Source organism: Ornithodoros turicata, chromosome 1, assembly GCF_037126465.1.
Source record: "Ornithodoros turicata isolate Travis chromosome 1, ASM3712646v1, whole genome shotgun sequence".
In the NCBI taxonomy this organism is placed as follows: Eukaryota; Metazoa; Arthropoda; class Arachnida; order Ixodida; family Argasidae; genus Ornithodoros; species Ornithodoros turicata.
Genome location: NC_088201.1, coordinates 17,878,729 through 17,904,289, shown reverse-complemented (window position 1 = coordinate 17,904,289; position 25,561 = coordinate 17,878,729). Strand labels below are relative to the sequence as shown.

Sequence of the window (25,561 nt, the reverse complement as noted above, 5' to 3'; positions counted from 1 at the left end):
CACCCTGAAGGGTTATCAGGATTGATTTTATTGCCCCTTAATTTCAATCGTCACGCTTCCAAGTTATGTTTGGTACAGAAATTCAAACGTTTACAAGGAAGACTTCTGTGTCTCCCAGGCAGTTTTCAGCATGGCACCCAAAGGTCCGGAAAGCCTCTGTGTAATGACGTGCCATTACAGAACCTATCTGCATCGTTGCGAGGAGCTCCTTGATTATTGTCCTGTCGTAATACCTCAGCGAGCTTTATAGGTTTTTTTTTCTTCTTTTCTTTTCTGCACGATATATTCTTTCCTGTCTTATACAAGACAGCGTTGCCAATTGTAATTGGCTGGAGTTTGGTGTCTCGCTCGGTAATTGTTTTCCACGGGCCCTATAACGTCTTGTGGATCGAAATGATAGATAAGTATTTGCATGCGTTTTGGCAATGGTCGTTTTGTGTGCTATTCAAACAGGAAACCGCACGCCATTGCTCCGAGAGCGATTATGTGTGTCGACGCATAAAATGGGCTGTGTGGGAACGCGAAGTTTTCTTGACATAACTGAACTGCGGATGCGTGTTATTAGGTTTGCACGGTGTTGCGGGCTGTATAATTGAAGTGCTTTTGTTGAGCAGTCGTGGAAGAATGTTCTTTCTCCGCTTATGCGGCATCCGTTCATACTAACGGCCTGCATTATGTTTTGCCTAGCACATATTTTACAGATGTTGCCTATATTCACCAGATGCCCAATTCTCCCTCGCCAGAAAGAGAGGAAACGGCCGGTTGTGTTTTGGCCGGACTCGTTTTAATCATATATGGGAAATATATGGGACAAGGTATAAGATATAAGACGTGTAAGACATGTTGTCGTAGTGAATGCGTGTATTCTCTGACCTTTTATGTATCACTGAGCACATACGACATAAGTTGAGTGGACAGCGAAGTTTCCAAATTATGCTGCGCTGAGCTGTTCCAAGTGCGTCGGTACGTCGAAAAAGAAGTAAAAATTCAACACCATTCCTGGTTGGCTAGTTGGTTATGAAAAAAAAAAAAAAGGGGTATGTTAGCCTAAACTTAGCTTGTGCGTGAAAGCGCTGTTTATATTGCCACCACATTATGCAACTTGCATGATTCGATAGCAATTTAAATTCAGGGCTTCTCTGTACCCGAACTTCTGATCGAAGAAGTATAACGCTTACTATCATATCGTATCGTATAAGTTATCATGTACGCGTAGACCTTAGTGGGAATGACAAGCACACTTCCACATCGAAGATCGCGGGGTAACACGATAAACAAAGCTCTTGCAGCTTCCCTCTGCTTACAGCTCTCGTAAAGTTATCAATAAACATTGCTTTATTGATCAAGGCATTGAAACCCATGGATGCTTCTACGTCGGTATAGCCTTCCTATCGAAACCCAGCCATGCGCCTATTCTCAAGTATCCTCCGTTACACATAGTTCAAACTTCGCGTTCTGGATGGAGTTTTTTCTTAGACAATCTAAAAAAAGAGAGAGAGAAGGAATAAAAATAATAACAATGGCAAAGAAGAAAAGAAGCTTGTTCAAGATATTGTGTATTTTATTTAAAATGATGCGCGGCAGTTTGCCAAGTTGTTGGCACAATGGACAGAGAGCTTTTTATGAGTTTTGACTACATTTTTGCAGTCGCATATACACCTCAAAAGTATTAAAATAACTCGGCAATTCCCCACTGTTCCATTCGATGGGGAAACTGTGATGGCGAAGATATCGGAGCCAGCGTCGTCCTCGTGTTGATCGTTGCCTGCGCTATTGGATATAGTACTCTGCTCTGCTTGACTATGGACTGTTGGTATTCCCATCGACTAACGTGTATTTCACGGGTCCGATGCCAAGAGTGCTAAGAGAATGCTCGGCCAAATGCGTGACCGTGTATGCAAACGGATGTGGCAGGCTGGTGCCAGATCGAGTGTCCTAGCCAGGTGTGATCATGCCTTACGTCTACGTATCTCAGCCTGTACGTGCAACTGAATCTTTAATACGTCGGCTTCGACTTGACATACCTTTCTGTCGTGCTTTTCTCTACAAGATTGGAAAGGTGAAGTCGCCCGATTGTCGTTCATGAGGTGAAGCAGAAACCACTGAACACATGTTGCTTTGTCATCATCATCACTTTCTCATCCCTTCCACTAGCGCAATGGGGCAGTGTACCGCCATAACGGCGGTGAATGACCCACGCCACCACATCGTCGTCCCATTTATGTGTGTGTGTGTCGCTCTCGATATAGTTCGCATCGACGCAATCTTCATGCTGCCCGACCGACCGATTAGATCCTCGTCCGCTATAAGACTTGAAGTTGCTGGGGAACTGGACCGCTGAGATAGGCGACGAGCGTTTGGTGCCCTAGGAAATTTCTTATGGACCATCACGGTCCCCTCCACATATTAGCGAATTTTAGTACATCGGAGGAACTCTACGAAAACGATACGATACACTTCATATACGGTACACTTGAGGAGCATAGAAAAAAAAAAAAAAAAGAAAAAGAAAGTGCGCTGTGTACGGTGCAACGCTGATCAGTTGCTCATAAAGCTTTATTCGTTACAAATATTGTTTTCGCAGACATTTGCTTACAAGAGCCTCGTGCCGTAAGCCATATAAAACCTACGCGGCTAAAACCTCCCGACCTATCACGTATATACTCTGGTTAGTACAATGAGGCTGCCAATTTTATTGACACGCGTGGCAGTGTTGGTCCCAAGGCACTAAGCCGTCGGTGTGCCGTAGGGGCATCGCGTGGAGCTTCGTCGAGGGACATGTTTCCGAATCACGTGAAAAATAATATCGCTCGATAGCCGGTTCTTTCGCGATGCGAATTACTTGCGTTACGGTTGGGCAAAGCACGTTTAAAACGTGAGGGAATTGTTGAACAAGCGCACATAAGGCGGTAATTATGATGAGGTTACACCGGAGTGTCACAGCAAACAAGGCAATAATGCTCCACAAAGTAACGAACTGCAAACTAGCGTAGTACGTAGTTCCTGAGCTGTCGTTGGAGAAAAGCGCACACCTATCACACCTCACGTCAGCAGCTGCGGCCGAGTTACAGGCCGTACACATGGCTCATACCTTCATGGCGTCCTGCTCATCTCCATTGGCGTAGCCAGACTTCCAAGGTAGAGGGGGGGGGGGGAGCTCGATACGAAAACTCGCCCTATTACCCCCCCCCCCCCCTCCCGCTGATCCTGGGTGCGACAACACACAGATACTTGTGCACAGCGCAAAATGCGGATGAACCAAAAAATATTATTCAGACGTTCAGAATACGATTACATGTAGGCTGTCATGACCAATTGGGCGGTGAAACAAGATTGGAGGTCGTTTGAAAAGCTCACACTTTGAAGACAATTCAAGAGTGTTGCTTAGATACACGCGCCATGAACTGCAAGAACTTTGGCGATCGTCACACTAGCCCCCCCCCCCCATATTATTTGCTTGTCGGATTTGCACGATTTGCGTGGGTCGGTCCGTGGCAAGTAGGGGGGGGCTCGAGCCCCCCCTAGCCCCCCCGTGGCTACGCCACTGCTCATCGCCCACTCTCTGGTCGATTTATAGCGACTCCAAAACTGCGTTACAAGCATTGGATCAGATTACAGGAACAGGCTTCCTGGCTCCAGTGGTGCACGACGTCTTACGTGTGTACACTTCATCAGTGGGTCCCTGGCCACTGCGGTGTACCCGGGAAGGAGGCAGTTGACGCAGTTCACACGAGGATCGGGGTCCGGACATGCTACGCATACGTTACTAAAGGTGACGCAAGAACCATTGGTGCCCTGGTGAAAAGCGTATGCAACGACCACTGGCGAAGAAGCAAGTTTCAGGACTGCCTTGGCTATACTCGCGTCCATCATCTATAGGCTGCGCCTCAATGTCAGCGACCGTTTTCTGTTTAAACTCGGAAAAGCTCCCTTGCCAAATTGTAGCGAACGCGACGTCTTAGAGGACGCTGCACACGTTATTCGAGGCTGCACTAAAAAAAACTAAGAATCATCGCTGGCCCGCCTGGATAACCGCCTCTTCAGCACTGAAAAAGTTCTTGGGTGCTGGCCTGCGGCTTACCAAGTGCCGGCCATGCACGCAGTTGTGTAATTCTTGAAATAATGTGACGTTCTCGACACCCTCTGAAGTATCCGTGTTTCCCGGCTAGGTACAGAGTACCTAGACCACCTAGGCTGGTACCAGGGTCTCGACAGGGTACATTGTGCAGTGCGTTGAGGTGTATTAGATGAACGGACATTTGAACTATTGCCTGGTTAACTGGACTCGTTCATTAGCTGGTCCCTGCTTCTTCTTTGTTATATCTCGTGTACATTGTGTACATTTGTTTTGTTTCCCTAGTTTCTCTTCGATTTACGTGCTCTGGGGTATCCTGTTCCGACTTTGTCAGGGCTCACATATCCATAGTTTTAGTTTTCAATCAAGCAGTAAGCGTAACTTCAAGCGTAACTCCTATGAGGCTGTCAATGCGTTGTGTCATGATGCTGTTTATTATTTCGCAACTACGAGTAGCCAGATGTGAACCTTGGCTTTTTTATCTCCTCAAAGAACAATTGCAGGCTAGCCCCCAAATGCAATTATTTCCCATTTTGGACCCTTAAACCTGAAATTTACTTCCCAGCACTGTAAATTGTCCTTATACACAGTGCGAAACGAGGAGCAAGCAGGACAAGCCTTTCCCCTTTTATCTTTCCTTTTCCTTCTTTTTTTTCTCTATTTCTGCCAATAAATCCCCCCCCCCCCCCCCCCAAGCAGGGCAAAGATGGGAGAAGACAAGGACAACCGTCTTTGTCGTGCTTGCTGCTTGTTTCGTTCAGTATGAATCGTTACCAACTACCCCGCCTGCATGCCTTAGTAGATTCGCATGAATATTCGTGCACTTTGTCCGGAAATGCACTAGTGGTTATGGGGGGTGGGGGGCAATGCACCTAGTCCCTAAAAGAGCAGAACTCACTTTTTTTTTTTTACACAGCGTAATAAATTATCATAAAGCCACGTTCACATCTCAATATACCGCATTTCCACACGAACAGTCTGTACAGAGCGATCATCTTACTTCCGGACGTGTGGGCATCCCCCGCATTACCCGCTTCCCTATATCTGTCCTATCCGTGCCCGTGCAATGAGACTAACGCTAGCTGGTGACCTTTTGGTAGATGTAATCGTAGCACATCGAGTGAAGAAAACATTTCATTATTAACCAGTGCTCCGGCGTGTGGTGTGTGTGTGTGTTGGCATATAGGGTGGGTGGAGTGTCTAAAATACAGGCTTCCCGCATTGACTGCGGTGCCTGGCACCTGCGCCTGTGTGCGAACTCTACCTCGAAGCGTAATTTGAGAAAAAAATATAAATAGAAAAACGTTGTTTCTAACGTAGAGTGTTCAGCGCAGGCTAAAAGGACCGCTTATAGGATTCATTAATTATAAATCCGAGACGGGTGCGCTGTGCGCGGTTTTACAGGGTGTAACGTTTTGAGCGTTCAGGACTCATTATTGTGTCACATGCCTATCTCGTCGATATATTTATGTCCTGTATAAGCTTTCCAAATTCTCTCATATTGAATGCGCAACAAAATCTGATAGGAAGAGAAGGAGAGTTAGTGAATGCGGTTGTCGGCGCATGGGTTAATCTCTATGAACATTGTGTCAACTCCAAGGTCTTTAAAAATATTTTTTGATATTTTAAATCATTCAATGCTTTCACACGTCAAGCGTCCTGGAACAGCTGGTCGCAACAGTGCGACCTCCGTTTCCATTTTTTTCTTTCTATTTCTATTCTATTCTATTCCAAGGTTTCGTTTTTCTCTAGTGGAGATTTTTAAGGCGTGACCCAAACGCTATAGGCGAAGTAACAACTATATTACGCATGTATAGCAGAGAAACGAACCCTTTGAATGTAATGACGACTTTAGCGCGGCCTGGAGACGATTCTTTAATCTACCGCAGACCGCAGGGTCCAATCTGGCACACGAAAACTGCTTCCCGTAATGGGCCACCCTTCATCTTCGTGTAACTAAAAATGCAGTAGGTATGAGAGACGGCAGTTGACGAAAAGGTCAACTGGAAGTTGTCACCGGTTAGCTGATTTGAACCAGTGACAGAGTTTGAAATAACTTAGCTGAGTTATTCCAGAACATTACCCGATACATACTCTGGTTCTTTTATTGTTTTCTTTTTGGTACATCGATGTCCCTTGGAAAATATATCTCTGATCTGTCTTATTTGGTGCCGTCTGCTCTGCGCTGGGCACTTGTAACAGCAGTCCCTTCAGATTCACAACAAAAATGCGAGAAAAGGAGCATTTGTACCTGATTTCAAGCATTCTCTGATGGAAATGGGTGGTAGTCGCAATCAACGGTTCCTGATTTCCGCATAACGCGTGCAAAAATTACCGGGCGTCGGTTATCGACGAATATCGGTAAATATCGGGAGCGAAGACAGCCTAGCGCGACGTAAGAAAATGACAAGGAAAATAAGAGAATCCACGGAATTGAAAGAAGAACCGATGGTGCATGTTCCATTACTTCCGCTTCAGTTCCGCCGAACACAGCCTCATACTTTTCTATTCGCATGCTATACGTTGAGATATAAAAGTGTTTTAACGAGGTATTGAAGTTTTATGTGAGGCACTGGGAGCGCTAAGTTAACGAAAATCACAGAAAGAAAAATAGATGTGGACTCCTACAAATGAGGCGCCCTATAGAGTGACATCATTGGCATACTAGCCTGCAGCACGGCAGAAAGAATGATTTTTTTTTCAAACTTCCACGTTGTTCTGGGTTGGTATTTCGGTTTTTCTTGCAATCTCTTGCACTGCAAAGATAGCCTTCGATGGATGAGCTAATCTCTGATGTCTTAATGGGACGCGGTCCCGTCTAAATCGAGGAGTACCGTGTTTTCTTTTTTGTACAAATCAAACATGAAATACACTGAAACACTTACCGACGAAAGTGAAACGGAAAATCGTCGCCTTTTCGGCCATCTACTTTCGAAAAGGTGCGCACTAAATGCGAACGTACGTATTCGAAACGTGTTCCCGGCATCCGTTCATCGCGGACACATTAACATAAACGATTTCCGATGGGCCCGGCGACGGGGTCGTATAACTGCACGCTTGAGGGTGCTACCAAGTCTAATAGAAACTTATGCTTCCTAATTGCGCCGACACCGAAACTTCGACATGCTTTCCCATGTACTGATATCCAGTAGGGTCGTTACTCATGCCTGTGATGTTGATCCTCTCCGTAAACAGGATGACAGCAAAGCTTCCCTCCTGCGGTGCTTCTAATAGACCTTCCTTGTGACGAGTTTTCCAATGAGAGGACGGGATCCGGTGGCAAGTGGCTCTCACTTGTGTCTTTCGAGGAGGATCGGAACTTTACCTCCTATCTAGTTGTAAATTAGCTTTGTCCGGCGCAGAATGGGGTTACGTGTAAGGAGCTTTTTAGTTGTCGATGTTTCCGAAGATCTTCTTCAAACTCGAGACAAATGGCGTACGGAGCATCTGTGGGTGTGAAAAACGTACATTGCTTGCTCTATAAACAAGCTTAAGGGGTTGTGACACATTCTTGTATGTGGTTCATTCACCACGTACTTGACGAGATATAAGCCCTTGAGCACACGAACGCGACAAGCTTTGACATCAGAGCAGAGGGATCGAGTTACGGCATTCCCATTGGTAGTCGTAATCACGTGACCTCTCTCGCTGCAGCAGCGGTGGTGACTCCTGCAGTGATGTCACAGGCGGACGAGTTTCGACATTCGGGGTGCTGATTCTCTGCGGGTTAATTACCCCCTTGTGCTGTAAACTTTCACATGGACGTCAATATCCATCTTTTGCAAAAATCCAGCATAACTAGGGGCGAAGTAATGTGAAGCAAGTGCGAACGTAAACGAAGTCTAATATGGATTAGAATATGATTAGAGTTCTGTTTCACATCATTTTTCTCTTTGCTGTATAGTATAGTTTCCTCTGCAACAGTGGTCATTGGTTTAGACGACAGGAGTAGTAGGTAAAAAACAACAGCAACAATAAATGATGGAAAATTGAAAAATGATGATGACATAAGATGTTTCCCCGTGAAAGGTCAAAAACGAAGATGCGACAAATGTTGCTTTTGAAAATTTAGTTCGAAGCACAGTTTGTCGTGAGGGTCACGAAGTCCGTAATTGAATCTCGAAACAGTACAGAACTTGGTTTCAGAACAACATGTCCTACAGCGATAGAAGTTGATTGTATTTGATATCCTAACGGCTGCGGTTTCCACAAAAGCGGAACAAAGATTCCTCGGGTCCATATCGTTCAAGTAGATCGATTGCGCGACCTTGATTTCGAGGCTTATCTTGGCCCAGTCTAAAAATTCTGGTCCGCTTATTCGTTTGCCCTGTGCACTATCACGGCAAATTCCTGCCTCCAAGGGGGGCCTGGCAAAGATATGCTCCGTCACAAGTCTGGCCAGCGTTAAGTGGAGCACAGTAATTGCCGGCCCCTGCGTAAGAGGAGGCTGCCTGTGAAGATGCTGCTCCGGTTCACGGTTCGAAGATGTCGGGAGCGTGTGCAGTTTTTACGGAATGGGAGCCGTTTCAAATTTCATTTCTTCGGCTCGTTCCCTCTGTACAGCCGGAGCGTTACAATTGCCTCATTATAATGCGGAGCTCTCAGTCCTCTGGGGGCGAGACCTTTGTCCCTAATGACTGAGACGGCATTTGACAGGAAGTGTTAAAAGGCAGCGAGTTTGTATTCACGACGCTGAATGTCTTAATAGATGACGTGTCATTTTGCGGGAGATATCCTTTTTTTAGCTGAACTTGTTTTTCCTTTTTTTTTGTGTGTGTGTGTGCGTGCTTCAGTTCGTGCATTGTGTTGTGAGCTGCTCAGTGGCTGCGTTCTTTAGTGATTAATGGCGTTTTCTGCCCTTTGTGGGTTCGTGTTTCTAAGCCTATAAACTATAGCGAAGGGTATTTATGGAGGTTGGGGAATCGTGCAGTTATCGGCAGAAGACATTAATGTTTGAGGCTGTGCTCATCATCAATAAAATCATTAGGGCAGAGAAACGAAAATCCTAACAGTTTGTTGTTACGTTTTTTGGGGATGTTAGTTTCACTTTCTCAAATACTCGAATCCGGACAATCGTGTTTCACAAACTCACTGAACCGTCATCAATGAAAGCTGTAGGCATCTGTTATCACGTCACGAGTAAAAATTAAGAAGAAAGAAAGAAATGAGGACCCGCAGGTGGTGGCAAATGAAATTAGAATACCCTAGATTTCTACAATTACATAATTCTTCTTCCTTCGTATTCCTTCTTCTTCTTTCTTTCTTTTTTGTGTGAATTGAATTGAATTGCAAAAAAGAAAAATGTTTCTGTGTGTGTGTTTTATAGCAGCGCACTGTATTGACCTCAAGCGGGACACCAAATGCCAATTTTCTGCATGTGCTCTCCTCGCTAGATGGCTTCGCTGAAAGAGAGAGAGAGAAAAGTGAAGGAGTGGATGAGCGTACCAAGTCGATCACATCCAGTTGGCTTGGATTCGCAAATATCGATACTCCATCATAATACGTTTAACACCTGCACTCGGGCGCATAATGAAATCCCATTGTGTCATTGGCGCAATGGGCCTCGAGCCCCAGCAGACAGCAAACACATCACGAACCCTTGGATGCGGGTAATTAGGCACTTGATTGGAGAGAAAATCTTCCAGCACTGGACGCGTCCAATGTATCTTATTCCCCGCTCGAGTGTCGACTGGTCCCTCCGTTGGCCTGTCACTTGTTCTATCATTTCTCTTAGCGGCGATCACTGGCGTTTTTCTTTTTCTCGCCACTCTCTTGTTCGATCCCTCGCTGACGCTAATATTCATGACGGACACAAAGTTTCGTCTGCGAACTCCAATTCGTATTCCCCCCCTCTCGTGAGGACATTTACCTTGCTTAATGGTATTGGCTAGTCGGACTTCTACGGTAGCGAAAACTTTTATGCGATATCGGGTTGTGCGTTCAGGATGATCGAGAGCGCGAATTAGTGAAGACAGAAAGTTTGCAGTCGATTATGTAGTGAAGATTTGAACCTTGCATGTGTTTCCCATGAATATGTTATTGTGACAAGTAATGCTTTATGTGAAATAGTTTATTGTAATGGTTGTAGAGAATCATGCAAGTGATCATCTGGCCGCTTCGAACTCAAAAGCAGAATTCGTCGAGTGACGAATTCAATTTCTGCCCCCCCCCCCTTTTTTTTACATGCACCTCAAACTCAAACTGAACTGTCCAAACGTACGAAGGGTTGCCTGTTTTGATTTGCGAAAAGTCATTTAAAATTCTGAAATAGATGACGCTACACAAACGAGTGCGATTCTTGTTCAAATTTCTTGCAGTTATTGTAGAAAATCACGATAAAGAATTTGGCGAATTCCGCTGTTCGCTTTCGTGCAGAGCGGTGTAGTGTGCCGGTGTGGGTTCAGTGTTCAGGGTTCAGTGTTCAGTTCAACGAACGGAAGGAGCAATGAAACACGACGCATGTTGCACTGAAGCGGCAAGTGTAACACGCACACTCAAGTCAGTGTAAGCTTTTTTCTGCACTACAACGAGCGGCGGAATTCACCAGATTTACATTTACCAGATTCAGATTTACAGACTCTTCTGGATGTAGCATATTCTGACCGAATGAAAACGCTAGTATAGGAACCCGATTTAATTAACGTAAACAGAATTTCGTTGCCGAATTTGGAACAACCGCCGGCCTCGGTGGCTCAGTCGGTATAGCTTGTCCGTCTGCTGATCCTAAGATCGCGGGTTCAAACCCGGCTGAGTGTCAAACGGTGTCAAACGGCGGCAACTTGGAAGGGTACAAGTTGCTCAGACACGCCGTCTTCCGCGAGGGACGTTAAATATGGTGTGCCGTATGTCGAATCTTCGGCGCAACCTTGAGGTGGGCACGGCGACCTCTGCCACGTCATCCTCGCTTGTGGGCAATATCACCACGAGCGTGCACTAATGGAAGTTTCTATGCAACGTATTAACAAGCGGCCATTCAACCTCACGAAGATACTCGGACCATGGACGAACGCTGCCCACCAGATGCAAGGCCTTCGTCTCCTTGCGGAGTACTTGTGCTCCACCCGTCTGGTGACGGCTCTCTCAAAGCCCTCATCATCATCCCCTCATCCGTTCCCACTGTGCAATAAGGGCAGTGTACCGCCTCAGCGGCGGTGAATCGCCCACCTCATCATCATCCAATGTATGTATGTGTGTGTGTGTGTGTTGAGGTGAGAAAAATTAATCTACAGACCCGACCACTGTGGCGTCGCTCGCATGCTTACAGTTGTCTCGCGACGTAAAGCCCCGAATTATTAATTATTAATTTGGAACAGTGAAATCGCGAGCATCCCCTACACATACTTATGCGCGTGAATTGTGACCGAGAAAACGAAGCTGGTACAGAAGAATACATGTATGAATGAAAGAAAAGAGCGTACTAATCTAGTTTAAATCGGATATTATTTGAATCACGAATATTGTAGTCAGATTTTTTTTTAGATATCCTGCATAAGACGACCGGAATTCCACTGGTCGTTGTTGTTGAATAGCTTGCACTGGCTCAGTATGCATGCTACACTGGTCGCTTCAGTGCAACGTGCGTGGCGTTTCATTGGTCCCCTTCCGTCCTCTCTTGGTTTGTTTCTCCACTGACGCACTACACTGCGCTGCACGAAAACGACCAGCGAAATTCACCAAGGGACCTGGCATTGTTTTCTGCTACGGGCGTTGTTCCTGAATCTTCGCTATGGTAACAAGTGTATGAACCTTTCTGTTTGTGAACAAATCTCGTCAGTTTTTCTTTGATGTGTACGTGGGCTTATGCGAAAGTTACCTGGAGTGTGAAAGCTGCCGGGTGACCTAGCTCTCTTCCTTCCTAGCGCTCTCAACCTTATTGTGGCGGTAGATGGAAAACTGAGACTTTTTTTTTCTTTTCTTATTCCGTTTGGTTTCGTGGAAAATAAAATACAATGGGGAGTTTGAAGCTCATAAAGAGGGCCAGAGGACTCTCATGAACATTTTAGGGCGCCGTTAGGCCTTTTTATACTCTCACCTTATTTTTTTCTTTCTTTATTAATTTTTTACCGAAAACTACACTAATATTTTCATCTTATGACTTCCTTCTGGAAACCGTAACCCCCAAACACCTAACCTGGAAATCAAGTTTTCAATCCCTTCTCTCATCATGCAAGTGATTACCGCTTCTTTACTGGATTAATATGTTGCACAAGAAGTAACGCGACGTGGTTCTCATTTAAAAATCACTATAAGACACCCGAAAGGAAATTCTGGATATGCGTCTACATACGTAGCAGCAGCAGCAGCACCAACAACAACTAATAAATCATGACTATGACATGGGGTGATTCACCGCTGGAGAACATAGATGAGTGTAGCACATGAGTGATACATCAGCGCTGCTAACACGAGTATAGTGTTACATCATGTTCCTAGAATGTTCCGTTAAGGCATGTGTTGCATAGCTGCTGTCATCCATGAGAGCGATAATAAAAAGAAAGAGAGAGAGAGAGGGAGAGAGAGATGTGATGTTCGCAGTGGTGTCTCAGCTTCCAGCTGCGATACCGCCGCGGAGTGTGGTGGCGATATAGGGAGCAAGGATCGATGAACAAGCGGTGGATGAAGTGCGTCCCGCTTGTTCTTGGGAGAGGCGCAAGATCCGTTGGGGGTGCATTTACTCAGCCCCAAGACCAGCAAGAAACTAGTATTGTGACTATTGTTCGCACGAAAAAAGGAGATAATACGTGTACATTATATGATCATTCGAATCTGCCTTCCAGAAACCTCAAAACTTCTTTCTTTATATTATTTGCAAAATGTGATGACTTTCACACAGTGCACAGTGGGAGAAATCCAACTTCCTAGTTTGACACTCCATTATCTCGTGTGTCAGATACGTGCTTTCCGTGCGCGCTGTTCTTGGCGACATGCCGCATGTATTTTGCGCATCACCGTAATTCGTGACGCTTCCATATCTGTTGCTTTGGCAGCCCGTTCGCGTTCCGGCAGGACGTTGCAAAAGATTGCGAGCAATTGCTGAGCGACGACACGCATCATTATTAGAGACAATGCTTACGCAGGCAGCTTTAGAGTGCTAATTAGCTTGGCGATGTAGGCGCTTGGCGCTTCAGTTTCGGGGCGCGCCGTTGCAATAACAATCGGGAACCTTGGAGGAAACTGCAGATAAGGGTAATCGGGCGTGCGCCACAGTTTTAATATGACACGGAGCAGATGGACAAAGGACAGGTGTGCATGCGAAGGTAGTCCGTATACATTTTTATTGCATCGTTTCCTCGATTTCTTGGGGTTTTGGTTGAGTAATGAGAAAACTGATTTTAGAGACTCCACCATTATGGCATGCACTGCCACTCAGCACCTCTCGCCCGCAGATTTGGTTCGATTTGATTTGTAAAAAAAGAAAGAAAAAATTGGAAATGTGAGTCCCGAGCCACTCTGGCCTGGCTAACCCCGCCCGCAGAGCGCGCAACAGTTCACATGTTCGCATTCGGGAAGAAGGCGTCTCGTATCGTACCGTTCTGGTCGATGATTTTTTCTCAAAACTGTGACTTCGGTGTCATGGCAATAACAATAATAAACATATAAAAGAACATGTTACAGAAAAAGAAAAAAAGTCTCTGTGAAGAGTGAAATTTTTATTATAACTGTTGTTTGAGGAGGGGGTCTTATATATGATCTGCCCATAACTTCTCTTCTCTTCTCTGAACGAAGGATCTGTCCCTTGTGGCACGCGGCCGTGTACGGATTTAGTTATCCCCTCGTTGATCCCCTCGGCGAGAAAGCCATTAATTTGTTAGCATGTTGCAAGGTCTTGGACATGCCGATTTCCGGGAGTGACGCCACGCAATGTTTGGTCAGAAATCGTGAGCTTGGTGTAGCTTGTATATACTTGGGGAAATGATACTCAATGTCGTTACTATCCAGCGCAAACTACTCCACACATGACACATTAATCGCAGAAATAGATACTAAGAAATAACCAACTCTTTAGCAATTGCCAAAGAATTAGAAAAAAAAAAAGAAAAAAGCACAGCAGCAACGACAAATAGATGATGACGGGGACAAGGGGTGTTTCAGCGCAAAACTGTCCAAATGCTAATTTTATGGAGGGAGGTCAGCAACTTATCTGGCATATTTCGCTTGCAGTGCTCTTGCCTCTAAATCGATAAGACCTTAAAGAACGCTCCGTTCGGGAGGGGGGGGGGGAGATAGATCTATTAGAAATAAATAAATAAATAAATAAATAAACCCGGAAAAAGCAGAGAAGGAAAGGTCAGCCAAATGGAGTGTCGACTTGCTATTCCGCAAGTAAATACGAGGGGCGTTCAAGTCAAACCGGGACTTTCTGTCTCCTGAGTACACAAATGGCTCCCGCTACTTGTTTTTCATCATTTTCTCACGCGATAGGCCTCCGCGTTCACCACGTACACCTTAAAAAAAGGGTGTACTTTAACCCCTTTTTTGCCACATATATAACACCCTATTGGAGAGTACAGTCACGCTCAAAAGGGTGTCTCCTCACTCCCTCAAGGGTGCAGCATAACACCTTTCTCCCTACTGGAGAGTAATATTACTCCCCGGCAGGGAGAAGGTGTTATGCTACTCCCTTGCGGGAGTGAGGAGACACCCTTTTGAGTGTAATTGTACACTCCAAAAGGGTGTTATATATGTGGCAAGGAAAGGAGTTAAAGTACACCCCTTTTTTTAAGAGTGTAGTGGTCCAAAGTTTGTGCAAAACAGAAGACACGTGCTAAACAAGATGGCCGACAACGAGGTGAGCGCGGACATTGAACAGCGAATTGTCATGAAGTTTTTCGTGAATGAAGGCGTAAAGTCATCTGAAATTCACAGAAGACTTCAGGCTCAGTATGGCCACGATACAGTTAGCCGCAGCAAAGCGTTTTAGTGGTGCAAACGGTTCCGAGACGGCCGTACATCAGTGCAGGACGATCCCGGCCGGGGCGGCTCAGAGCCCAGTGTCAGAGTTCCTGAGAACATCCAACTTGTGGAGCGCCTGGTCCTCAAGGACCAACGGATAACATGTCTCGAACTGGCTCGAAAGACGGACCTTTCTGTGGGAACGTTGGACACTATCATTCATGAACACATCCAGTTTCGGAAAGCCGGGCCTCATCACCAAAGGAGTCCTCCTCCTACAGGACAATGCACGCCGGCATACCGCGCATCTCACGGCACGCACCTTACAGGAACTTGGCAGGGAGTTGCTGCCACACCCCCCTTACAGTCCAGACCTCGCCCCCAGCGATTTCCAGCTCTTCGGGACAATGAAGGCGTTCCTTGGGGGCCGCCACTTCAGCTGCGACGACGAGGTCAAGCATGCGGTCCAATCATGGCTGCTACACGTCGGTAAGGATTTCTACGCTGCTGGCATCCAAGCCCTGGTGAAACGCTGGGACAAGTGCATTAGTGCAGCTGGAGATTACGTTGAAAAATAAAACTAATTTCTCGCCTGTAAGTTCATTTTACTTTTGCGAAAAATGAAAAGTCCCGGTTTGACTTGAACGCCCCTCGTAATTACACAATAAATAAAAAAAGAGGGAGAGAGAGGCGAGAGAAGAATGAGAGAGGCAAAAAAAAAATATCGGATGAGAGTAATGTGCATGAGGGTGTGATGTGAGGGTGGGGACACTGACGAATGAGATGACACAATACTTGAGGTCACAGGCTGTGCATGAGATCTGTGTCGCTGAGGAATGCTAGAATGCTCGGTTCGGATCATGTTTCGAGCCTGCCAAGAGCGGAAGAGTGCCCATGACGGAACAAAAACATTAGTATAGGACTGGTTGCGATGAAAGTTTTTTCTTTCAAGGTGAACTGTTTCAATTAAGCGTAAGGCGACACTATTGCTGTCTTTATATACTTGGCTTGCACCGGCCCTCCAGAAAGAGGGAAAAGAAGCACGCGTATAGGCAGGGTGCGCCGCACCACCAGAAAGAGGGAAAAAGTACTGGTAACGCTATGGTGTGACGTCACGTGCAAGCCATGTATAAGACATCCTCATAATAATGGTGCCGTGACGTTACACGCAAGGTTTGTCTGCCTATGGTATGGCGACATGTTTGCACGTGCCGCAGGGTAGGACTGCGGATAATTTCGACCACCTAGGGTTCTTTTGACGTGCGCCGCAAACTTCCGACGCACGGTACTGGAAGCAATGTTTACCTCCCCCGCATTGCTACCTTCCTCGACCGGGAGCGAAACCGCGACCTTGAACTCAGCAAGCCAACATGTTACCGACTGAGCTACCGAGGAGGGCAAGACATCCTCATGGAAGCGCAAAGCACAGGTTGAGAACACTGTACTCAGATTCCTCCAAAAATACAGCTGCGTATCTCGAAAAAGTAAGGCATTTAAAGTGAGTGTCGTTCATACCGGAGGAGTCACTATCATGTGGGTTCCGCCTGTCACATCGCACTTCGTCGACCTCTGCGGAGCTGTATGCCATCTTGTTATCTCTAAAGTCTGTCTCAAAGTACCCTCCCCGTTCCTGGGTGATATACACCGACTCAAAATCAGCCCTGCAATGTGTAAGAACCATGGGCATCCGCGGCTCGTTGGCCCCGGTGGTTGTTAGTATCCTGACGGCGCTCAGGGTTCTCGGCGAACAGGGACACCGGGTGACCCTACAGTGGGTCCCCGGCCACACCGGCATTCAGGGCAACGAAGAGGCAGATTTGGCGGCTGCTGCGGCCCACCGTATCTCCAGAGCCCTGCCCATTATCCTCTCCAACGGGGATAGGCGCTCCTACTTGTCTGCGTTGGTGTCACCCTTGGCCCGCCAGCAATGGCTGCATGACATCACTCAATGGTCGCTCCTCCATGCAGTGGACCCGTCATTATCATTTAGGATGCCAGGTGGCTTCCCTCGCAGCTTTACGACACTCCTGCGGCGTCTACGACTCAACGTCGCCTTCACCCCTGCGTTCCGTGCTAAGCTGGGTTACAGTAACACGGCGCTGTGCCTAGCTTGCCGCACCCCAGCTACGATCCCCATATCATCGAGGACTGTGAGCGGTACACGTGTGAACGCCGGGTACTTCGACGCCAACTTGAACTCCTCGACCATAGACCATTCAGCTTGTCCAAAGTACTTGGCCCATGGAGCTCCCCTGAATATCAGTGCCGGGCTCTTCGCTCCCTTTTCGTTTTCATGCAGGCCACTGGACTCCTTGAAGAGCTCTAAACAGAACTCTGACCTGTCGTTGCTTCATTCTCACCATAATTCATCCTCTCATATTAACCACTGTGAAATGGGGTAGTGTCCTGTGGCTACCACGGGGAAACATCCCATGTCATCATCACTTCTTCATTTATTGTTGTTGTTGTCGTTCATGCGTTTATTCGTTCGGACACCATCGCGCGGCCTTTCTCAATAATGCATATAAGTATGTTTTTCAACTTTTTCTCTGAGGATATTTAAATGAAATGATACTCATCGTAACCCAGTTAAATGTTTGGCAAATGTCGCAAAAAATAGTTTTCAGTACAGTTCCCAGCATTACGAATCATGGTCTTTGCGATAAGTCGTTCTGGCAAGTTGAATATAATAGGTTCCTCGGGGGTACCTTGGATGCCAACTTGTCCTGGAACAAGCAAGTAAATTACCTGGAACCGAGGCTCAACATTTGATCCCTGTTATCCATCATATTGGTAGTGCCAATTGGGGAAGACTCCTCCGTTCCCCACGAGGAGGTCTCCAAACCAGCTCTTAAACCTCTGGCAGCAGTCATGATGCATAGCAGATATGCCAAGCATGCTGCAATCTTCACTTCATGGGTCCACTACTCCGGAATGGTCATCGGCCACTTTCGTTATTTCGACGGACTCGGTGTCCCATCGACGTCATCTGTCACATCGTACGTCATCAACGTTGGCAGAGCTCTCTGCCATCTTGTCGTTTCTGCGGAATGTATCGCGTGGGAATCCGCGCGGAATTGGGTAGTTTACACGGACTCAATGACTTCTCCGCATTGCATAGCCAGAATAGACATTCCTGGCTCCTAGCCACAGCCGTAATATACCGAAAGGTGGCAAGAGGACATTTTTGTCTGTGACTATCCAACCAATATGGTTCTCTAGGAATGGTGGCCAGACATCACGGTCAGGTCTCTGATGTATTCCGTCGATCCAACTTGGTCATTTTCTGTTCCTGGCCGACTGCCACACTATTTTCCCCCTTCTGCGAATATTACCCCCCCCCCCCCCCCTTAATGTAGCCTCCGCTCCACAGTTCCGACACAGACTCGAATATACCGACACAGGCTTTAGCCCAACTGTGGCGTGGTGGCGAATATCGAGCACGTCGTCACGGACTGCGACCTACGCAAATTGGAGAGACAAATATTTAGGAACCGAGTAACATTAATAAGAAGCCGTTCAGCCTTGCTGCAATTCTAGGCCTTCTGATATCCCTATGCAACGGCGTCAGGGTCTTCAATCATTATGAAGTATTCCTGACAACCTTCGGCTTGTTCCACATTCTTTATCGTAGTGATGTCTGCTGTTACAATTTTGTGATTATGATATTGTGATGTATTGTGACCCCCGGGGCTCTATTTTCGTTTACTGCGCAGTAACGCTTGGAAACATTTCACTATAGGAACTCAGGGGACAGCTACCGATAGTGTACTTGTCGGCGGAACTTAACAGTAGTTACCTGCAGCTATTACGCCTTAGATGTTTGTGTGTTGTGTATAGCGGACAAGGAGTTGTTCGACATGGGCCATGGTGTTGTGGTACAGTGGGTACCTGGTCATGTTGGTATACTCGGCAATGAAGACTCATTACATTACTCTCACTCATTACATGACATGACATAAATTCTCTGCTCCACATCGTGGATCCGTCTCTCTCACTGTCACTTCCTTCCGGCCTTCCGCGACACTACGCATCCCTTCGTCACCGCATGCGGCTGAACGTTGTGTTTACCCCAGTTATGAGAAAGCGCCTTGGCCGCGCGCCGTCAGACCTTTGTGCCACGTCCACTTTGCGCGCTGGCCTACACCATCTACTTATGGACTGCCCCGTCTGCCAGCGGGAACGCGAGGTCTTGCAGCACAGGATGCATGCGGTCGACCACCGCAATTTTACCTTCGGCAAGGTGCTGGGCCCCTGGTCCAGTCCCGCTCATACGAATCAGTGTCTCCGTAACTTTTGGGAGCTTCTGTCATCAACCAACCTCTCCACCATGCTTTGATTACCTGAAGTACCATCTCCACCATCATCTTTCATTTCCTACAATTGGCACTGGGGCAGCGTCAGGCCTGCTGGTATGAGGAGGCAATTTTTTGGGCCTGTTGGTTTGAACTCATAAAAAAAAGCGGAGAAAGGGACGTCTGTCTGCTCTCTGTCCGTCCCTTTCTCTGTTTTTTTAGCGCTTTTATCAGTAGTATGAGACAGTATGATGAGGACAGCATGAGCGGGGATCGGAACAATCGCGATCATTTCCAAAAAAATAATGGTGCCGTGTTGCTACACGTAAGGTTTGTCTGCCTATAATATGGCGACATGTTGCACGTGCCGCAGGGTGGGACTGCGGATAATATTGACCACCTGAGGTTCTTTTGACGTATGCCGGAAGTCTCCGACACACGGCGCTGGAAGCAATGTTTACCTCCCCCCGCATTGCTACACCGTCCTCGACCAGGTGTGAACCCGTGATCTTGAGCTCGGCAAGCCAACACGTTACCGAGGAGCTACCGAGCAACCGAGCTATTTTACCGAGCTACCAAGGAGGGCGCGCTATTCCTGATGTCGTATCAGACTTGCGTTGATGTCGCAAAGACACTGCCGGGATGAACGAAACCACATCGAGCTGATGCCATCGGCGATAGCGATTGCGCGTATCGTGAGGTATCGCGCTCGTGAGTTATTTTGTCGAGCTCTGCCTGCAGTGTATGGCTCACCTCACCCTCATGTGTCCGTGTTGTTGTTGTTGTTTATGTTTGGCAACTCACTCTCGTTGAGTTACGATGATGATGATAGGAGGGAAAAAAATTGGAGATGTGAGCCCGCTCACTGCGGGACAAGCTACTCTAGCAGGTCTAGTTACAAGCATACCAAGGTACAAAGCATCAGTGGTCATGCAGGTTACACAGTGCATAAGCCCGCGTGGCGCTGAACGATGTTGATGTTGACGAACAAAAAAAATAATAATAATAGGGAGAGATTGAATTCGTCACACGACAAATCCGGCTACTCCCATAAACAGACCGCCCACCCCCCAAGGGGGAAAAAATAGAAAAGAGAAACCCGCCGCTTTCGCGAAGAAAGAAAATGTAGCTCTTCGTACAGATATACCGTTAAAACGACTATGTTTATATACAACTGCGTCTAATGTCTGTCTCTTTCTACTATCATCACCATCACAACACTATCACTGCCTCCAGAGTTGCAGGGCCTTCCTAATTATTTTGTCGCCTGTGCCTCATGTTTCGTAACAAGTGACTGTAAACACTAGAGCTGCAAACTTAACCGCCACCGCGTCTGCTGCCTCGGCAGTCGGGCGTGTCCAACAGTTTTGCGGTTGTCGCGCGCTTTCTCTTTCTTTTACCCGGCATATTCTTCTGCAGCGCTGCACGCCGCCACAAGAATGGAGTTCACCGCCCCCTCAGAGGTCGCATGCAGACGACATACCAATCCCTGCTGCCAAAAACAATAGCATCACGTCGTCGAGGCTCAGAAGAAGGATTATGTATATGAAAACGGTGCTCCTCATCTCGCAGTCGTTATTTCGTTGTGGCCGGTGATTTCCGCCTGCCGAACAGAGCGCTGCTCTTTGCCCGAAATACGTGTATAAGCTGGATGTGAAGATCATTACGGCCGAAAAAGATTAGGTTAGACATGTCAGATAAATTTCTAAGCGCTTTCTCCGTTGTGGAGGTCCGCGAGGTTTTGGACGTAGAAGTTATTTTGGTGATATTTATTTTCTTGCGCTAATTAAGCTTACATTAATAAAAATTACTTAATATAATACACAATAAAAATACATAATAAAAAAGAATTGCAGTAATTTTTTTTATTTAATCCTACACCAAACTGTAACGCCACAACGTCACACTGAATTTCCTAGATGTCAGCCAAATACTTAAACGATCCGAAATACGGGAAACCTCAGAAACGTCAGAAACCTAATACAATCTAAAAATGTTGCGCTACGATCATGTTGCGTCTTGCTGCTGTCGTTTGTGCTTCTAAGAAATGGCAAACGGTAGCTAGCGACTTCTAATCCCACCTAGGAAAGGAACGTTAAATCATAGAAATGATTTATTATTTTGACGCTGTTAAATTTGCAAAGCGTTGTTACGATTAAGACTTGGCTGTCAGGGACGCCCGAGTCTCCGATGACCGCGTTTCTATACTAACAACGTTCAACTTAGTTTTCAGACGTTAGTTTTTAGTTACTGTAACACAAATGATATGTTGCTAGACAGGTGGTAATGTAGCGACTTCTACTAATGTAAGCACTTTCCTATATCAACAGTCTGGTGCAAAAAAAAAAGAAGAAAAAAATACTTCGTTGCTAGTTACCTGTGACGGGATACGTGCTGCTGCAATTGTTCGATAGGTACTTTTGGTACGTAGTTTTGCACGCGTGCAATAGCAACGGGAATTCCAAGTGTATTTGTGCTCACAGAGAGCGCGAGATAAAAATAACCCTCCTTCTCGTAGCTGAAAGTCCGCAGCTCGAGGAAACCCCCTGGAAGAAACTGGCTGCGTCGATAAACCTTTCTGTCGTTACCGACGTTCTCATGTTGCCAAGACGATGGCAAACACAAAGTGCGGTCGAATGGAAGATGGGTCGAGCTCAGTGCTCTGCCGCAAAAAGGAAGCAGCAAAACAGCGGTTGAAGGGCCCCGTGCTCCCTGTCTCTGTGGAATATCCGGAGCTTGTGGCTCTCTTCGGATGGAATGATCCACTGTCAGAAACGTCCCATCACATCTTGCTTCCCTGGATGTTGATGACACCGTCATGAGAGGCGTGTCGTCGTCGGTACACGCTTACGGCTTACATATATTTTTGCTGACTTTCATTGGGGCACATATGCTGTGTTCGCGCGAGATAACTTTTCAGACCAATTCACATAAAAAATCCCGAGCTGATGCGAATGGGCCAGCTCCAAAGAATCCGAGGAACTTGAATCGAACGGCGATCGGTTGCAGACGAAATACCATCAGGCTGCTCGCGTCAGCCGCTGTCGACGAGGTCACGTGTCGTTTCTCTAACGTTTTCCTTTCCCGCTTTCACGTGCTGCTGTATTTCACGCATGAGATATGTACGTTTAGTTCGAAGTGGATACAAAGCGAACAACGAATTCTCTCGAATAAGGCGGATCGCTCGGGTCGCTGTTGAATGTTGACAAAGACTGAGGCTACAAATTCGCATATTACTCGTATTCGACTCGTTCGACGCCGACGCTTTGGTCGCAAAAGTAATCGCATAGGTTAATGGCTGTAACGTAGAACAGATGTGTCGATGTTGTCTGTCGATCCCGATCACCGATATATTATGCTTAATGTTGTATATCATGTGCTACTCTCAATTCCTGGACACTCTGCCATGACTACATATTTATTATTCCAAATATGTTTGCACGGAGGAAAACAAATTTGAAGGAAATTATCGTGCAATCACGTCGAATTGAACCACACTTTAATGACAAAATATGTCTGTGGAAACGAAAATAAAATACGTCACAAGGCTGTGGCTCAAGTTTGACGCACAAGGTCGGTCTGTTTCATGGGAGCAAAGAACTGACTACACCACAAAGCAAGTGTTCCTCATCCCCATGCCATACACTCTTAAAGAAAAGGTGTACTTTAACTCCTTTCCTTGCCACATATATAACACCTTTTTGGAGAGTACAATTACGCTCAAAAGGGTGTCTCCTCACTCGCTCAAGGGAGTATAGCATAACACCTTCTCCCTGCCGGGGAGTAATATCACTCTCCAGTAGGGAGAAAGGTGTTATGCTACTCCCTTGAGGGAGTGAGGAGACACCCTTTTGAGCGTAATTGTACTCTCCAAAAGGGTGTTATATATGTGGCAAAAAAAGCAGTTAAAGTACACCTTTTTTTTAAGAGTGTAGTCACCATTTACGTATTTGTTGTTGTTCCTCGTAATGTGCCATACAAAGCTACTATTTCTTATGTGAAATACGAAGGCATGAGGTATGATAAAGATCAGTCCAAGATTTTAATTCGAACTTCCTTGTCTTCAAAGTCCTACGCCAGTTTCTCTCTTTCTTCATTCGATGGCACACTTTGTCTGTCCAGATTTCGTGGGAATGAATCACAGGCATACACTGTATTTTGGCTAAGCTGAGCTGCCAAGTGAGCGTCACCGAGTTGGCACGTACAAGGACGACGCGGAAACAAGCGCCTATTCTGCCTTTGAAACGCTTCTCTGTGATACCTTTGTTCGCGTTTCGGCAACGTAACTTTCTTTCGGAGAAAGGAGTGTTACAACCGCTCACAAATGTCATGCGTTATCTTCGTAGAAAGCAAGCATTGTGGCCATTCAACGTTTTCCCTTCTGCTAGCGTTGGTTGCCTTTCCGCTCAACATCGTTCAGTGGCATTGCACGTGTACCTCTCCCTGTTTGTTGGCTGCCGTGATGCGATGACCCATCTCGAAGCCATCTCCGGACGCCAAAGAGATCGGAGATTTCTATTGAAATTCATCATGACCGGGGGACGAGCACAAAAAAGACACCGAGTTTTCCTTTGCCGTGTTGTATGCGTTGCTTTCGCTCTCCTTTCGTGGCTCCTCTCTACATCTCTGTCATGCTTGCCCTGATTCTTTCTGCCTCTATTGATGCCAGCTCCATCCAGTTTCTTTCATTCTCAGTGTTTTCATGATTGATAAGGAACCTTGTCTGCTATCATTCGGGCTACGTGATGCGCAACTTTTCCACGTGATAATCGAGAGTTTTAGCTGTAGCGTACGCAGTCACCTTGCGCACGCAAGGAAATAGCGTGTTCACATTGCGCACGCGCTATGCGCAAAGGCACGTTCGGCGCATGCGGAACACCCGCTGTTTCCTTGCGAACGCAAAGAGATTGAGTATGCAGTAATAACACTCAATTATTTAGCATCCGTAATGACGTGAATTACTCTTTATTGCTATTTTGCACAGTGACACATATAATGTCGATCACGTTTACTTTTTTTCCGAATTAGCGCCGCGAAGGAACTGTGGCCAGGGATCGGAAACATTACCTTTTTCGGTTCGGGTTCAGCTCCGCAGCAGCGCAAAATACCGGGTCGAACCGGTTCGGGAAAGTGAATTTTGAGCAGATTGCCATGGGTTAAAAACATTTTATATTTATAATTGGGGGTTTACGTCGCGAGACAACTGAGATCATGAGCGACGCCACAGCGGTCGGTCTGGGGATTGCTTTTGCCCACCTGAGGGTTCTTTAACGTGCGATGAAAGCTCATCACACGGCACCCCGTATTTAACGTCCCTCGCGGAAGACGACGTGTCTAAGCAACTTGTACCCTGCCACCAAGGCGAACACGCTACCGACTGAGCCACCGAGGCCGGTGGGTTAAAAACAAGCACACCCTTCCGATCAAATAACACAAATGTACTTTTGTTGTTGTTGCCGACACAGCAGTGGCTCACAGCAACACTGCGTGTTACAGATCTGCATTTCAGGTGCAACGTTACGGTAGCATACTGTACTCTCTATGTTCACTCATCGTATACACACTGTTACGTCCTGCTCAGGGACTGGCCGTTATTTTCACAGCCCAAAATGTAAACTTGGGCATACTGGACGGCAAAAATAACGTTCAAGGAGGTCTACAACTGCCAAAAGGAAGAGTAAAAAAATAAAAAATAATACACGACCGATGGCGCTTCTTGTCCTTTCTGACCACATATGTACAAACAAAGTGTATGGTCTTTTCGAAGCCAAAGAAACGAATTTTGTATGACTATCACTTAAATAGTAAAGTAATTGAAAATGTAGCTAGTTTTAAATACCTAGGTGTGCATCTTACGAACGACCTCACTTGGAACAATCATATTACAGAAATATGTCATAAAGGTAATCAGGTATTGGGTTTCCTACGGAGATCGTTGTATTTAGCTTCACCCACAGTTAAATTGCTAGCCTATCAGACACTCGTGCGCTCTAAATTAGAGTACGCGTCGCTGATATGGTGTCCCTATCAGAAGTACCACATTGATGAGCTTGAGTCCATTCAGAACAAAGCAGTCCGTTTTATATATAACAGATATCACGGGCAGAGTATCACAGATTTAAAAAAATGCAACTCATCCCTCTCTTAGAAAATCGAAGAAAAATACGGAGACCCTCATTCATGTATAAACTTTTCCATCATGGGTCTCATTATTTGCAAATGGCACATCACTCCTCAAGCCGAGTTGATCATTTATGTAAACTGCAAGCAGCTTTTGGTTACACAAATTACTTTTATT

At 46.3% G+C, this 25,561-nt stretch overlaps 1 protein-coding gene across 1 annotated transcript in view; it reads left to right on the top strand.

Annotated features, from left to right (window-relative positions):
- Positions 1–25,561, top strand: part of LOC135377550 (Kv channel-interacting protein 4-like) — a 320,766-nt gene that overhangs the window by 822 nt on the left and 294,383 nt on the right. The window lies entirely within an intron of this gene.